This window comes from Vanessa atalanta, chromosome 14 (genome assembly GCF_905147765.1).
Source record: "Vanessa atalanta chromosome 14, ilVanAtal1.2, whole genome shotgun sequence".
In the NCBI taxonomy this organism is placed as follows: Eukaryota; Metazoa; Arthropoda; class Insecta; order Lepidoptera; family Nymphalidae; genus Vanessa; species Vanessa atalanta.
This window is the reverse complement of record NC_061884.1, coordinates 5,324,221-5,339,257: the sequence shown is the minus strand read 5'-3', so window position 1 is coordinate 5,339,257 and position 15,037 is coordinate 5,324,221. Positions and strand designations below refer to the sequence as shown.

The 15,037-nt window shown below is 32.5% G+C and overlaps 2 non-coding genes across 2 annotated transcripts; both read left to right on the top strand.

Annotated features, from left to right (window-relative positions):
- Positions 1–29: 29 nt before the first annotated feature.
- Positions 30–101, top strand: Trnam-cau. Its single transcript has one exon. It is a non-coding gene; the product is annotated as a tRNA-Met (tRNA).
- A 92-nt stretch (positions 102–193) lies between these two features.
- On the top strand, positions 194–265 carry Trnam-cau. The gene has a single exon. It is a non-coding gene; the product is annotated as a tRNA-Met (tRNA).
- The last annotated feature ends 14,772 nt before the right edge of the window (positions 266–15,037 follow it).

Genomic DNA, 15,037 nt, shown 5'->3' with positions numbered 1-15,037 from the left:
GATTCGTTTTTTTTAAAGTATAGTCCAACAGCAGAGTGGCGCAGTGGAAGCGTGCTGGGCCCATAACCCAGAGGTCCGTGGATCGAAACCACGCTCTGCTAGAAGGCTTTTTGGAACTTGTATTTCTTTACGTATTTAATTATCATGGTCATCCAACATCAGTGATTCGTTTTTTTTTAAAGTGTAGTCAAACAGCAGAGTGGCGCAGTGGAAGCGTGCTGGGCCCATAACCCAGAGGTCCGTGGATCGAAACCACGCTCTGCTAGAAGTCTTTTTGGAACTTGTATTTCTTTACGTATTTAATTATCATGGTCATCCAACATCAGTGATTCGTTTTTTTTTAAAGTGTAGTCAAACAGCAGAGTGGCGCAGTGGAAGCGTGCTGGGCCCATAACCCAGAGGTCCGTGGATCGAAACCACACTCTGCTAGAAGTCTTTTTGGAACTTGGATTTCTTTATGTATTTAATTATCACGGTCACCCCACATCAAAGTTTCGTTTTTTTCGTAAAGTAGCTACAACAGCAGAATGGCACAGTGGAAGCGTGCTGGGCCCAAGACCCAGAGGTCCGTGGATCGACACCACGATCTGCTAATTTGATGTTTTTCTGATTCTATTTTAATTTATTACAAGGAATCTTAACAGTAATATAAAGTAAATTATAAGTATTCAACTGTCACAGTTATGTGTAAGTGGTGCATATTATGCGTATTATACTACACATCTACTTTTTTATTGAAATCGCTTTGTAAGTTATTTTCTACATAGATTTATGCTACGAAATATAAATATTACTATATCGGTTTTGCAAACGCAAACGTTTTTATTTAAAAATGACAGCTAACATGTTATTTAATAAAATGTCACTGTCATTTTGACAGTCCATAACTTAAATAATTATTAATACGATTTTAAACTAATTGTCAAATTGACAGTGACAAGTTTTACTTGATTGATTTGATGACGTCACGATGGCATTTTCATAGCAATAGTGTAATTTTTGAAGTACATCTGTCATTAGAAAATCGAATATTGAGAATACATTTCAGCAGATTTTTGATTGGCGATTTTAATTAGGCAACAGCTTCCGATATCCGATACTCAAAAACGATCTTGTTAAAATTTTACACACTTTAATTCCGATTTAAATCCACCTATCACACAAAATACGTTTTGATTTTGTCCGTTTTCGTATATAAAACACGAATGACGACACATGTTTTATGTTGTGTGTCTGATATAATATACAAATATCGATGTCCAATAACATCGTTCAGTATTGATTACCCGATTTAATATCTGATCATAGTAATTTTAATATTAAGTACAGAATATTACATAACTCGTATCAGAAGTCAATAATATCGTATCAAATACCAAAAAAATCGTTTTAAAATAATAAATAAGTCCTGAATTAGTTATAACAATAAATTCACAAATACAAAAACTTTTACTTGTCAATTGGGGCGGCGTTCTTTACATTTACAAAACCAATTTAAATAGCCCGAGTTTGTGTTCGAAACGCGTCGGCATTTCTATAATTTCAAAAGATCCATGTTTACAATTCTAAGTCAGTTCACAATAGGATTACGTAACCAATTTCAAGGAAGTACAATAGTTTAACTATATTTGCTCGACTTTAGCTTTTATTGTGTTAATACCGATTCCCGCAATTTAGTTTTTCTCGTTCCATCCGTAAAGAGCGGCCACATTGCGTCAGGAGACCGTCATTATTGAAATGTCTGGGTTCAGACCACCCGCGACATACAGATAAGTAGTTGAGAAAGCATTTTTTGTGCTAATCCAACTATATACACACGGCTAGGACAGATAAGAAGCTTTTACGATAATGACTTAGGCCTGACTCATATTTTATCTTTACGTCAGAAATATTTTTATTAACTTTTAAAGGATTTAAATTCTCTGAGTGATTTAAAAAAATTGACAAGCTAAAGACATCAATAAAATAACTGGAGAACTTTGTAGTTATATATGTATATATTTTTAAAGAAAGGAAATTAATTTTAATATATTTTACAATGTAACAATAGTATTAAATATGTATTATTTAATCCAACTAAAAAAATGCGATTTATATGAAATAATCGATACTAATTTTCTTTATTTTTATTTATTATTAATTCTTATTTAATTAAAGATTTTGTTATTTAAATTACAAAAATAAAAAAAATATAGTATGTAAAGAAATTAAGACGTTGATACGTCGAATTCAATAGAATAAAACTAAAATTATTATGTTAGCGCAACGTCTGTAATGTTCAAGGGCTCGTTGGTGGGCTCGGACGGGACTATTCCAAATATTTTACAAATTGCAAGATTGTTCGCGACGCGACGCGACATCACGACGTCGTCGGTAACGTCGATAGATCGATTCCCAGGAAGGTTCGCTTACTCGGTAATCGTCAGTTCTTTGTATAGAAGAATAGTGATGCGTACAATTTATTGTAGATTAAAAATTTATATCTTTTTTTCATTTCACATCATCATACAAAAAGCAATACGTGGGTTTTAAATCTTATAGTAAACGTACAAAATACTTTTATAATCATATATAGGCGTTCTCAAGCTCGACGATGATCTTTATAGATATATTAATTAAGCCTAATGTTTAAAGCGTGGTGGTGGAATATGCTCAAAACCTTCTCCTCAAAGGGATAGGGCTTTAGCCCAGTAGTGGGAACTTTACAGGCTGATAATATAATGATGGTCAGTATTGTTTTTATTATGAAAAGTGCCATGGTATAATGAAGATCATTATTGAATACTGCCTCAGTGGAATTTATCAAGGGAGACTAAACAATTACTAACATAGAATATTTTATACTGCAAAAGTGTTTGTATTTGAACACCAGTGAACTTTCTGTTTCATAACTCATATGGAAAGTTTAGGTGCAGAACCAAACATTTTACATACTTTTCGATACAAGAGAGTGTAGGCTCTGGCAACTTTCGATTTCCAGTCTCCTAAGCCCAATGGTTTATAAAAAAGAACTTCTACCATATAAGCCCCTTAATTCTTATTGGGCCTTGTTGCATTTAAAACCAAGAGCATTCAGTATGTAAGCATTATAATTTAATTTAATTAAATGATTATTTAGAGAATTTGATCGAATTACGAAGATATACGAAATACCTGGTACACACGAAAATAAATTATACTTGTGAGTTTTCTCATGTCCGAGACATGACTTCAAAATATTAAAAACGAAACAAAACAAATAAATACTCGCTGGCATGTTCAATCGGCGGTAGCTTACCAGCTACTGGCAAGTATCATGTCGTTGCTGTCGCGTGTTTTCACGCGTGCAATTTGGCATGCGGTTGCACCCCGCTATCCCTGTCGCACGTTGCGTACAAAAAAAAAAAAACAAATGAACTGACCTCCCAGCTATAAGTATGCTATGCTATAATATATTTAATATATAAGTAATACTAGTTGACTTGCTACTATGCCAGCTAATTCCGGCTTTAAAAAGCATAAATTATCGTTAAATAATAATAATTCGATACACGGAATTCTTTGTATTGCTTAGCGATTTTTTGCGGTATTACAAAATATCACCTAGTAAGCGCCGTAATTGAAAGTATGTTGATTACATTTATCCACCAATTCGCAGTCGAATAGCTTATTGGAATAAGCTCCAAATCCCTATACCTACTAAGCAACGGAATATACAAACACGGTATTTTAGTATGCTTTTTATAATATTATGTCACCGACTTAACTAACTAATATTATATCTACAACATAAACAGATTATAGAACCGAGTTGGCCCAACTTAACCGATGATTGCGGGTTCAAACCCAGGCAGGCACCACTGATTTTTCATGAGCTTAATTTGTGTTAATTCATCTCGTGTTCGACGGTGAAGGAAGACATCGTGAGAAAACCAGCATGTGCTTAATTTCAACGAAATTCTGCCACATGTATATTCCACCAACCCACAGTAGAGCAGCGTAGTGGAATGTGCTCTAAGCCTTCTCCTCAAACGGAAAAGAGGCCTTAGCCCAGCAGTGGGAAATATATTATATTACAGGCTGCTAATGTATAAATAGAATAAATATATAACAAACATTTTTAATTTCTAATGTATTCGTTTCAAAGAAATATTCTCACAATAACTTCACTTAAGTAAAAAGTTATCTCGGAGTATCGTAAGTACTAATAAGTGAGAAAAAGTTGAAACGTGTAAGTTATTACTTACATTATCAATGTTACTTGGCAGCAACTTGATTATATGTTATAAATAAAAATCTTGATGCAACTTATCAATAGTGCGCTCGGAATAAATCAAATAACTCTCTGGATTAGCCGTCGTTGGCAAATGTGTCTTCATTCATGGTGGCGCCGTACAGCATTGGGAATCTATAGAGTATTATATATTTATACTAAGCAAGTTTTTTCATTGTAATAGTTAATTTCTGAATTTTAATTTTAAGCTTGTATTTCAAGGAACATCGTGTATAATGAAATCTTTATCCTTTCGTTTATTTGATATTCGGAATGCATTGATGTGACTAATTTTGGTAAATATGATATTCTGAATGTTCATAAGAATTGACTTTTAAATACAATTCATAGTATGCTGTATTTCGTATCCTTATTTATTGATTTGTTATAGGGTACTTTTTTTTGTAATAAATAGTTTTTTTTATTACTTGAATAAATTTATGAAATAATAATGAAATTATACCATATTATTTGAATATGACCATAAAATCAATGTATCTACCACGTTAAAACAAACACACAATAATACAATTAATTATAGTACCTTTACTTTGTGAATTACATGTAACAAGATAACTAAATACTTAAATGTAATTCAATACTAAAATTCGAAAAACCTCGGTAAATTCTAAAATCCACTCATTACAAATCATATTAATTATTTAACTTGTACACAACTAATTATTACAGCACTGGCTGTATTCAAAAAATATAAAAGATTCTATAACAAAGCAACTCCACAACCTTTCTTTCATGACAGACGTGGACAGGTTTGAGTAAAAATAGTCTTCAGTGCAATCGGTACCGACTGTCGGACAATGCATTCATTATTGAGACACGCGCAATGTGCATCTGTGCGCCTAGATACCGGCCTGAAGCGGCTTGCAGTAAAAAGTTATAGTCCACACTCATCAGGATAAATAAATCGAAATTATTCCATTCCCCACTCGCTGCTATTTTCGCATTTAATCAATTCTCGATATTGTATTAAAAAATAAAAAATCATAGAGAACGATTGAACGAAGAGAGAAAGAAGCTCTGTATTTTTTTAAGCGTAATTGATTAACGAGCGTTTCGATTTTCAGTCATAACGTTTTATAAATATTAATTCGATCAAATACATGACTTCCATTACAATATCTGAATGCGAAAAATATAATAAAGTTGTGAACAGCCTTTTTTTTATTCTGCCTTTTCATTAAGTATTTTTCCATCAATTAACATTTTCGTTAAAGTTAGACCTTTATGAAACGATTGAAAGTTTTATGAAAATAAAACGAACGATATTCAGATGAGTGGGAAGTAGCCCGCCTGGAAGCGGTCTGTTGTAAAAAACGTGACTACGGAAATATATGCATAGCTTTATGCGGATTTAAGAGAACGTATGGGGTATGTGCGATTTTATTAAAGCTGCGCCAAATTTCAGAATTTTGGTGCTCGGTATTTAGAAGAAAAAAAGATTTACCGTAACAAAAGTGCACTAGTTCGTGAGGTATTGATTGATTTCTTTCTTTTTTTTTTAATTTCACTTGTCCTGTTTTTCGGTATGGCAACTGAAGTTATTCCGTCTTAGACTATATTATATACTCTTAATTGAATATGATTCAAATGAATATATATAAATACTGTACAGAAACTTGTTGCGTTCAAATCACGCATGTTTCAAATTGTATTTAAACAATTTCCTTTATCTGAAGCACCCAGCGGATCGCCTTTCTATCTCCGAGCTGAACAAAACAAAACAACAGAGCTAAAGATCAGCATTCGACGACCGAAATAGTGTTGGACAGTATTCAAAACTCTTTGGAATTACTATACTATTTGTTGCTCTCGTCCATTCAGTAACTCAACGCTTCTTTGTAATCTGTACCAAGAGGAATTCAACAGTTATTAGAAGAATATAAATTCCCAGTGTCTACGTTTGAGATATCAGTTTCTATGTCTTTATTGGAACGCGAGCGTGATAGTTTAAGAAGTTATTTATTAACCGTCTGTTCGTCTAGCGAATGGTTTTTGGAGACGGTGTCGTAAAGTTGCCATGCGTGATTCTTAAACTAATATACAATTTTATAGTCTATCCCTTTCTTCTAATTTTAACACCGGAATTTTGTTATAAAACCAGTTATAAATATGTAGCAGTGTGTAGATATAATATATGTATAGAGGAATAATCTCGTTAGTCTAGCAGCTTATAAAGTCACAGATCCTGAAGTTAGGGATCAAGCCCCGAGACCGACCGATAAAAAGTTATTGGTTTTTTTTGTTAAGAAGTTTTAAGTAACAAAAAGTAAAATGGTGTATTTATGTTCCCATGCATCAGAAAAGACATAAAGCCGTTAGTCCTGAACCTAAACTCTTTACAGTCGTTTCGGATTTACCGTCCCATCGTATTATTAGAGTAAAAGAACAGTGACTTCAGCTTACACAGACTAATATCCTTATAATATTGTTACCTTTGAGAATCGCCACCGTGAAATCAATCTGAGGGAGATCATTACAATTTATTTTCTATTATGTTCGATTGCTGCCAATGATTTAATAAAATTCATAAAGCATACAATCGACTTTTAAAAGCGGTAATACTGGCTTAGTGTCCATTTTTATTTTCCACAATTAGCACGATTACTTTACAGACATTAATTACTAGAAAAAGGAACAGCGCGAGCGATAAACAAAAGGTAATATACCCTCCATTTAATCTGATTCCTATTATTGCAGTCGTAACGCAACATTCCGTAGGATTTATTACAAAAGAGCTGTTAAGAAAGCGCTTTAGTTCGAAGACGGCATCGTGGGGCTGAATCTGTAAAATGAAGCGTTAGAATGTTTTAAACGAAGCATGATTTATCGAGTCGGCTCGGTTTGAGCCAGTCCTCGCCTTTGATGCTTACGCGAAACATTGCTTCGTGCAAAATAGAATTCTAGTTTCACACGCAACAAATGTACTCATTATCTGATGAACTTTCCAAGGTACGCCGGTTGGGTGGACTATCTAAATATATAGATCCTCAATACTTACAGTTCAGAGAATGCTGTTAATACTAATATTGCGACGGAATTAAATTGAAGTTCCTCTTTGTTAAGTTTTAACAATATCTTCTAATAATCAAGACATATTCGTTACTGTATTTTGAATACCGTGGTCGAGTAGTGTGTACACCGGTTTTCATGGGTACGCCACTCCGAGGTCCCGGGTTCGATTCCCGGCCGAGTCGATGTAGAAAAAGTTCATTAGTTTTCTAAGTTGTCTTGGGTCTGGGTGTATGTGGTATCGTCGTTACTTCTTATTTTCTAAAACACAAGTGTTTTAGCTACTTACATTTTGATCAGAGTAATGTATGTGATGTTGTCCAATATTTATTTTATTTACTGTCTTGCCTTCAGACACAGTCCTAGCTTGTCTTACATAGTTTTACAACTGCGATTTGATAAAGTGTAATCAATCAGTTGCGTATATTATAATACAATAATCTTTGTTAAAATTTTATATATTCGACAATGAATTTCTGATTTGCTACCTTTGCCAAATCGTCGAATGTCATGATTGGTTTACCCCAATCGTCCAATTAGAATACCGGTACAAAGGTACTCGCAGCTAAACTTTAGTGAATAAATAATATTATAATACAAAAAAAACAGTCCTTTAATGTTACTTTTGTTCATTCAAGACTTTCTTAACGGATTTAGATCCAGTTTGTATTACAGTATAGCCTTGATAATAATTCACAAGTTTGAATTTGTTGTTTTTAAGGCAAGACAAATTGAACTGGTAGGAAATTTGCGGTGATCTTTTAGTATAACTGTCAAAATTGATCAACATTTTAATAAACTTAATTGCAGAAGTTTTGATGCAATGATGTGACTAATTTAGAAGCTTTATTTTCTTTTTTACTTCTGTGTCTAGCTGCAATAAAATTGCTATCCGTTTGACAATACTTTAACACGCCAACGTGTTTCTCTTCAGAATGTTCTAGAAAATTGTGTGTAGTTTAAAGTAGGTTTGATTTTTGCTAAGCGAATTATTGTTCCGGAAACACTTGATAGTCGTTTAATTGGTCCATTTTAGCGTTTTAGTACTTTTCTCAACGGATAAGAAAGACGCAAAATGCTACTTTAATTTTAAATTGTCATTCTGTAAGATAAACATCGCCGATAATGTTAAATCGCCAAACAGGAATACCCAGTATATGTATGTTCCGGTTTGAAGGGTGAGTGAGCTAGTGTAACTACAGACACAAGGGATACGACATCTTGGTTCCCAAGATTAATGGCACATTGGCGATATAAGGAATGGTTAATATTTTTTGCAGCACCATTGTCTATGGGCGGTGGTGACCACTTACCATCAGAAGGCCCATTTGCTCGTCCGCCAACCTAAAGGTTGAGGATGATATATCATAGAAAAGTCTTCCAGCGTTGGTCAATAACTTTTTCAGGTATTATTTCATATATATACTCATATGTTCATATATATTCAAGATATATGATTTATTAGTCATTTTTATGGACATTTTAAAATATATCTGAATAAACTTAAACATACGTATATAATAATCGTATTTCATTGCTTAACTAAAACCAAATAAATGATTTCAATTGGTTATAAATATTTATCATTAAATAACTAAACTAATAGCTGATAAGATGTGCAATATGCGCAGGAGTTGCCTCCGGATATAATTACTAAGATACCCTTGCGTGACACGTAGGTTCTTTGAACGAGAGTGCTCTTTAAATGGAATGAAAGCAAATTCCTAATGAATCATACATTACACAAATGGATAATCAATAGTGTACCAAATATGATAAGATATATAGTAAAGAAATAATAATAACCTAAGCGCCACGTTTTCGTGAGATTTCATTGTACCCTAGTATAGTTGGTTTTACCAAAATAATTAAACTGTACTTATAAGATCATTTGTCCTAACTGACTATCAATACACTCTCCAAATACTGAGTATAGAAAGTTGAAATTGAAAACAGCGGTTTGCTTTATAATGTAAGCATAAACTTTTTAAAGTGCATGTGTAATTTTTTATACCCAAAATAAATCAGGACGGGCAAAATGTATTGTATAATTATATTAATTTTCATAAATTATATCATATACTAATTTTGATTTTTCTTTTGCAGTTTTGTTTACAACTATTTAATCCAATGTTTTAGATTTTTAATTAAGCATCAATACTTTTTTGAAATTTAGGCACAGTTGCGTAAATGATTGTTAAGTATTTCAGCGAATTGAAACCTTATTAGGTAAGGTAGGTAGGTTATTATGTAAGTGTATATCCGTTTCTATTTAATTCTGATCGGATATTATAACGCAAAACTATGCTACCGTAAAATAAACTTATATTACGTTTATTATTTATATTATTTTTATCGATTGACATCTAAATCGATTGAAATCTCGAGGATATTATTAAAACCAAAACCTTAGATATAAAAATCATTTATTAAATCTTATTCCAGAATGATTCATAATCAGTTTTTACCATCTGTTGTATTGTTTTCTTTCTTGTACTTAAGTTTATTTAGAATTGTTCACAATATTTATTTGTACAACTAACAGTGAACTGGAAATGGTATGTATTTGCTTATTTTTATAAATCAGTTTATAATACTAAATAATATTATTATTTAAAATACATGTAAAGTTTTCGGATACGTCGAATTCGCTCGCGGGCTCACACCATAGATTCGGTGTGTTTCCTAAAACTTATAATGAAGTTAACGTGAGCATAACATGCACTTCAAATGGAAATTGTGAGGAATTACGAAAATTAGCTCAAATTATCGAAGATACGACTGCTCATCGGCAGTGGAACATTAAAAGCCGCCCGCGGGCTCCCTTCGCGTGACAGGGAAAAATATTAATAATTATAATAAGTAATTGCGGTGCCCCTGAGTTTTGCACGATATAAATCTTTATTTTATGCTAAGACGTTTTTTATATATAGACAATAATGTACGGCTACTTATAAATTTTAAATTATCGTATGATTAACTCCGCCTTACTGGAAAATCGGCTACAGAGAAACCGAGATAATAATAATTATTACATATAATCGTATTGTTATGAGCTACGTACTTCTGAGCAAATTATTTCTTGTGTATAAAATTAAAAATTACCATAATTTAATAAACAGACATTTCGTTTTTATAAGAAGATTATGTCTTAGGGCAGTGCAAGATTTTTATTATGTTTCGCGTATTATTACTTCGTTAGCTAGATTCTGTTATGTACTCTATGGTAATGACAAGCACAAATACATGTTTACACGGCAATATTAGATTAACCCACAAAAAGGGAAACAGAAAACCACCGAGCGTCATGAGGCAGAATCAATGCTTACGTTTTCGTTTAAGCATCTAACGTATCAAAATGATATCGAATATTTTTATTCGTGTGGTCTCTTAGAATATTTACTTATAAGTGGCGGCCGATCGAGAGATTATGAGCATCTCGAGTTTTGAAAGAGAAAAAGTTTAATGTAAAGATCACTGACAAATTTGTAACAGAACAATGAATCGGATATTAAAGTATCTCCTTTCATGACACGGGCGAACGGATGGGATGCTAAGGTTGAGATCATAGTGCTACAATCTATAAAACAGTTTTAAAAATATAAACATATAATTTATTTTAATATCATGAAAGTACAGAATATATTTTATCGTATACAACATTTATCAATAAATTAATTAAATACTCCTTTTTAAATAAAGTAAATTCTGTATTAGATTGTTTAAATGATAGAAGAGCTTTTAGAGAAAACGCACTTAAGAGCATACTCAAGTAAAGTATATTTTGAATTTGATAAAAATATATTTTTACATTCGTCCACAGCTAGACTACTTTTCGGTGGCATTTTAGTAAATATTTGTTAAATAATTATTTTTAAATTCTTACCTGGCCGTATACAATTAAATATTTTGACTTATGCGAAATTAAAGCACCAATTAAAACAAAACAATACTGAACTACAGAATTGTAGTCATGATCTATCGACAAGATCGTGTAGTTCGCTGAGTAGTCACAGCAAGATATCATTCAAACCCATAAATCCTACCAGACCTCTCAACCGGTTTGATAGTATACATATTTCAATCCGATTACATGATAATTGCTGGCCATAACTTATCTATAGACAGGCCTACTATCAGGTGGAGGACAAGTGCGTGACATCTAGTAGTCTTTAAGATTATAGCCGGTATAAGTTACGTGAGCTGAATCGGTGTCGTTCGGTTGCGCATCGCTCATCGCTTCGCTTAATGCCCTGGTCTCACGCGATCTCCGACCGCTTGCGAACCTCTCGCTGGTGTTAAATGTATCCGTCTGCTTGTATCAGGTTACTGTACCAAAGCGTGGGCATTGACATGTCTTACTTGTTTTGTTTTGTTCGTTCGACCATCATGAAGGTTGACTTTTTACGCGCATCGACGTGATGCCTGGTTAAATTACGTTAAACTTGAAGGCCTGTCAATGTCAACTCGACAAACTGTGGGACAGATACGGAGAATATAAAAGGCTATTGATATGGTCTATTAAAGGAAAAGGATGGTGACGTATAAGTAAGATGATACTTTTTATTTTGACCTTTTTTATTTTAACCTTGTAATGTAATATGCATCGCAAAGGTCTCTTCCATTAAAGAGGGATTTTAAATGTCAAACATAATTCCGAGAAATTTAGTTATTTATCTACTTGATAGAAATTAGTTACTTCTACAAAAAATATTTAGTTTCAAACGTTAAACGCTACCTACTTCGCTTAGTATATTCATTAAACTTTATCTAAATTGATCAAAATCATTTCTGGGAGGTCTAAATTTTTTGTTTAATTTTTACTATTAATTTTTAAATTACTTAATCAAAGTCAATCAATTTGTTCAAACTATAAATTTAAGGTACATAATAGATCTAATATGCTTAAAAATACAGTCGGTATTAAAAAAAAATGATTAAATTTACGATGTTGTAAAATAGTGAAATAATAAAAGAAAATAAAAATTACTCGTACAAGAAAAGGTTACAAATGCGTCCCTTAATTCTAAATGCCCTCAAGTTTCCGAGAGGTGTCACTTGGATGAAAAATAATTACAAGTGTTGATCTTGCGTCATGCTGCGCCGACATGACCCTCGGTTATTAAGATGTTGGACTGAACATTTAACAGGTTGTCTCTCATTGTTAGCGATACGCCAGATGATAATCGCAACATCTGAACTGGCGACGACTTATTTTATGCCTGTCGCTCCGGATAAACTGAATTACGTAGGCGTTATTGATATTTAATGGTTTATTTTTAAAGGAAATATTAAAACTTGTCGTTTTAATTGCAGAATAATATTTAATTCCTTAACTTCATTTTTATTAAATAATTTATAGTTCAACAATTCTTTGAAACTTTTAAAGTCTGCTGATTGTTTTAATTTATTCAGGACTTAAGTATTATGACAACGATTAGTTTTCAATTTTGATAAAATCATTGGTATACTAGGATTGAAGCAGCTGTCAAGGGTAATGATAGATTTGCTTTAATTGTTTTTAAGTGTGTTCGATTACAATAGTGGATATTACATTTGTTTCATATTACTTTTTACAAGTATAAAATGGGTAATTAATTTCTTTTTTAAAATTTTTACGACTATATTATAATCCAAATATTTTTAGGTATATTAATACTATAACACGATATATATATTTTTTGTAATCAACGTTTTAATTTTGGACATGTTCATAATAGTTTTAATGATAGATGCGTTAGTAATTTCGAGTAACAAGTCTGTTTTTTGTTAGATAAATTGCAGGTTTGATTACATTTTCTACAAAATCAGGATTGTTTTTTTGAACCGTTGAATGAGCCAGCTGTAACAAAAAAAAGACATAATTTTGGATCTCTCATTGTTTTTTAACATTGACAGTCAAATAAGTCGCTTAAGCTTCTTGCTGTGCTGTTAATTATTAGACTTAGTAGAACGCCTTCTATCTCAAAAAAATACTCCTATTTGGTAGGCTATATCTTACAACTAAATTTTAAGTCATTTTTACACAAATATTTACTTATTTTGACTATAGATTGAATATTATGGCTTATACTATTCATAATATAATATATTTATATGTTATTTAATATTTAATAATATTATTTAATAAATAAGATTTGTAATTGTGCAAAAATGGCATTTTTTTTTTTCGAACAAAAAACATACTGTTGGTACGTTCTCTATAATAATTAGGCATAAAAGAAAACATTAAGGGCGAACACGATTCATAAAACACAAATGTTATTGCTCTCTTTTTCTTTATTATAATCGCTTTCATTATACATATTAAAAATATAAATATTTTATTTTTATTTGGGATACAAACAACGCTTTATAAATAGGATTAAAGCCTAGAGAGAGCTAACATTGTAATAAATATCTATCATGTCGCTTGCAAAGTAAGATAAATTCATGGCCACTACTAAGCCAAGGACAAAATTTCATGCCCAAACTCTAATAGTGTTGATAACTATTTCCATCTAAATTAGATTTATATTGTTAATGTACACTCGGTTCTTTGAATTTTGTTTGAATTTAGTTTCTCTACAGTATTTACCACGCCCGCTTAATTTTGATATTTGGTATATGTTATGGTGGTATTATTATTTTTATTCGCCTTTAATATATGCTGAAATGTGACAAATAATGACATAGCTGGTGGTCACAGTACCATTCCCAGTTACCAAACCCACCTCGATCAGCAGAACCTATTCCAGGGATATTATATGCTCAACCGCTTCTTTGATTTATTGGATAAGATTATAAAGCTGCACATCCCAAAGTCTTGACTATAATCACGGGTCGGGCTTTTAAAATATTGAGTTTCCTGAAAGGAACTTCTCAATGGTAGCCGAGAGTTTGAAGTAAGCGGTGCCGTGCACGGCCTCGCTCCGTTCATGTCTGATGCCCGTCTTTATGTACTATGAGAATGAGGGGATTGACCTTTCTACACCAATGAGTGATTTGTGATCTTATAGCGTACAATTGAGTGCGTAACACTCATGTTTGCGCTATAATACCAAGATCTTTATTTGACCAACGTGAACAAATTTCGGATGGGTTTCTTTCAATGTTTTCATTGAGATCTCATCCCAAAAAAATAGGTTTCAATTTTGCAACAAAGTCAGTTTATCCGTTTACTGGGAGTTTGTTTTAAGAGCATTTATTATTGGCAATTTACTATTCATTACTTATCATTGTTCGGCGAAAGAGTTTCTTATCTTTGTTATTATTATAGTTGCGATATGACTGTCTGTCTGTTACTCTTTCGTGGCCAAACCACAGAATCGAATGTGATGAATTTGAATATGAAGCAATCTTGAACTCCAAAGAAGGATATTAATTCTATTGTTATGCATAACAGCTAACGACCAATCCCTAAAACGTGAGCGAAGCCGCGGACAACGACTAGTTTATAATATTTTCTTAACACAATAAAGTAATAAACGAATTTTTTAAAGCAAGAAATAAGTAGGTACACTTGCAAATGGATTATCATCATTATGGTGAGTGATTTTATCACTGTTTATAGCAATTAGCACCATATTATCCATTTCTTACATCATCAATGCGCTACTCCTCGGGCTTCGGGGGCTACGATACTATGTCCCTTGTGTCCGTAAGTACACTGACTGTCTCATTCTTTAAACAAGAACTCAACAATACTGCTAGATGTTGGAGTATGTGATCAGTGGGAGGTACCTGCTTCGACAGGCTACAAAGCCTTCCAAGTAA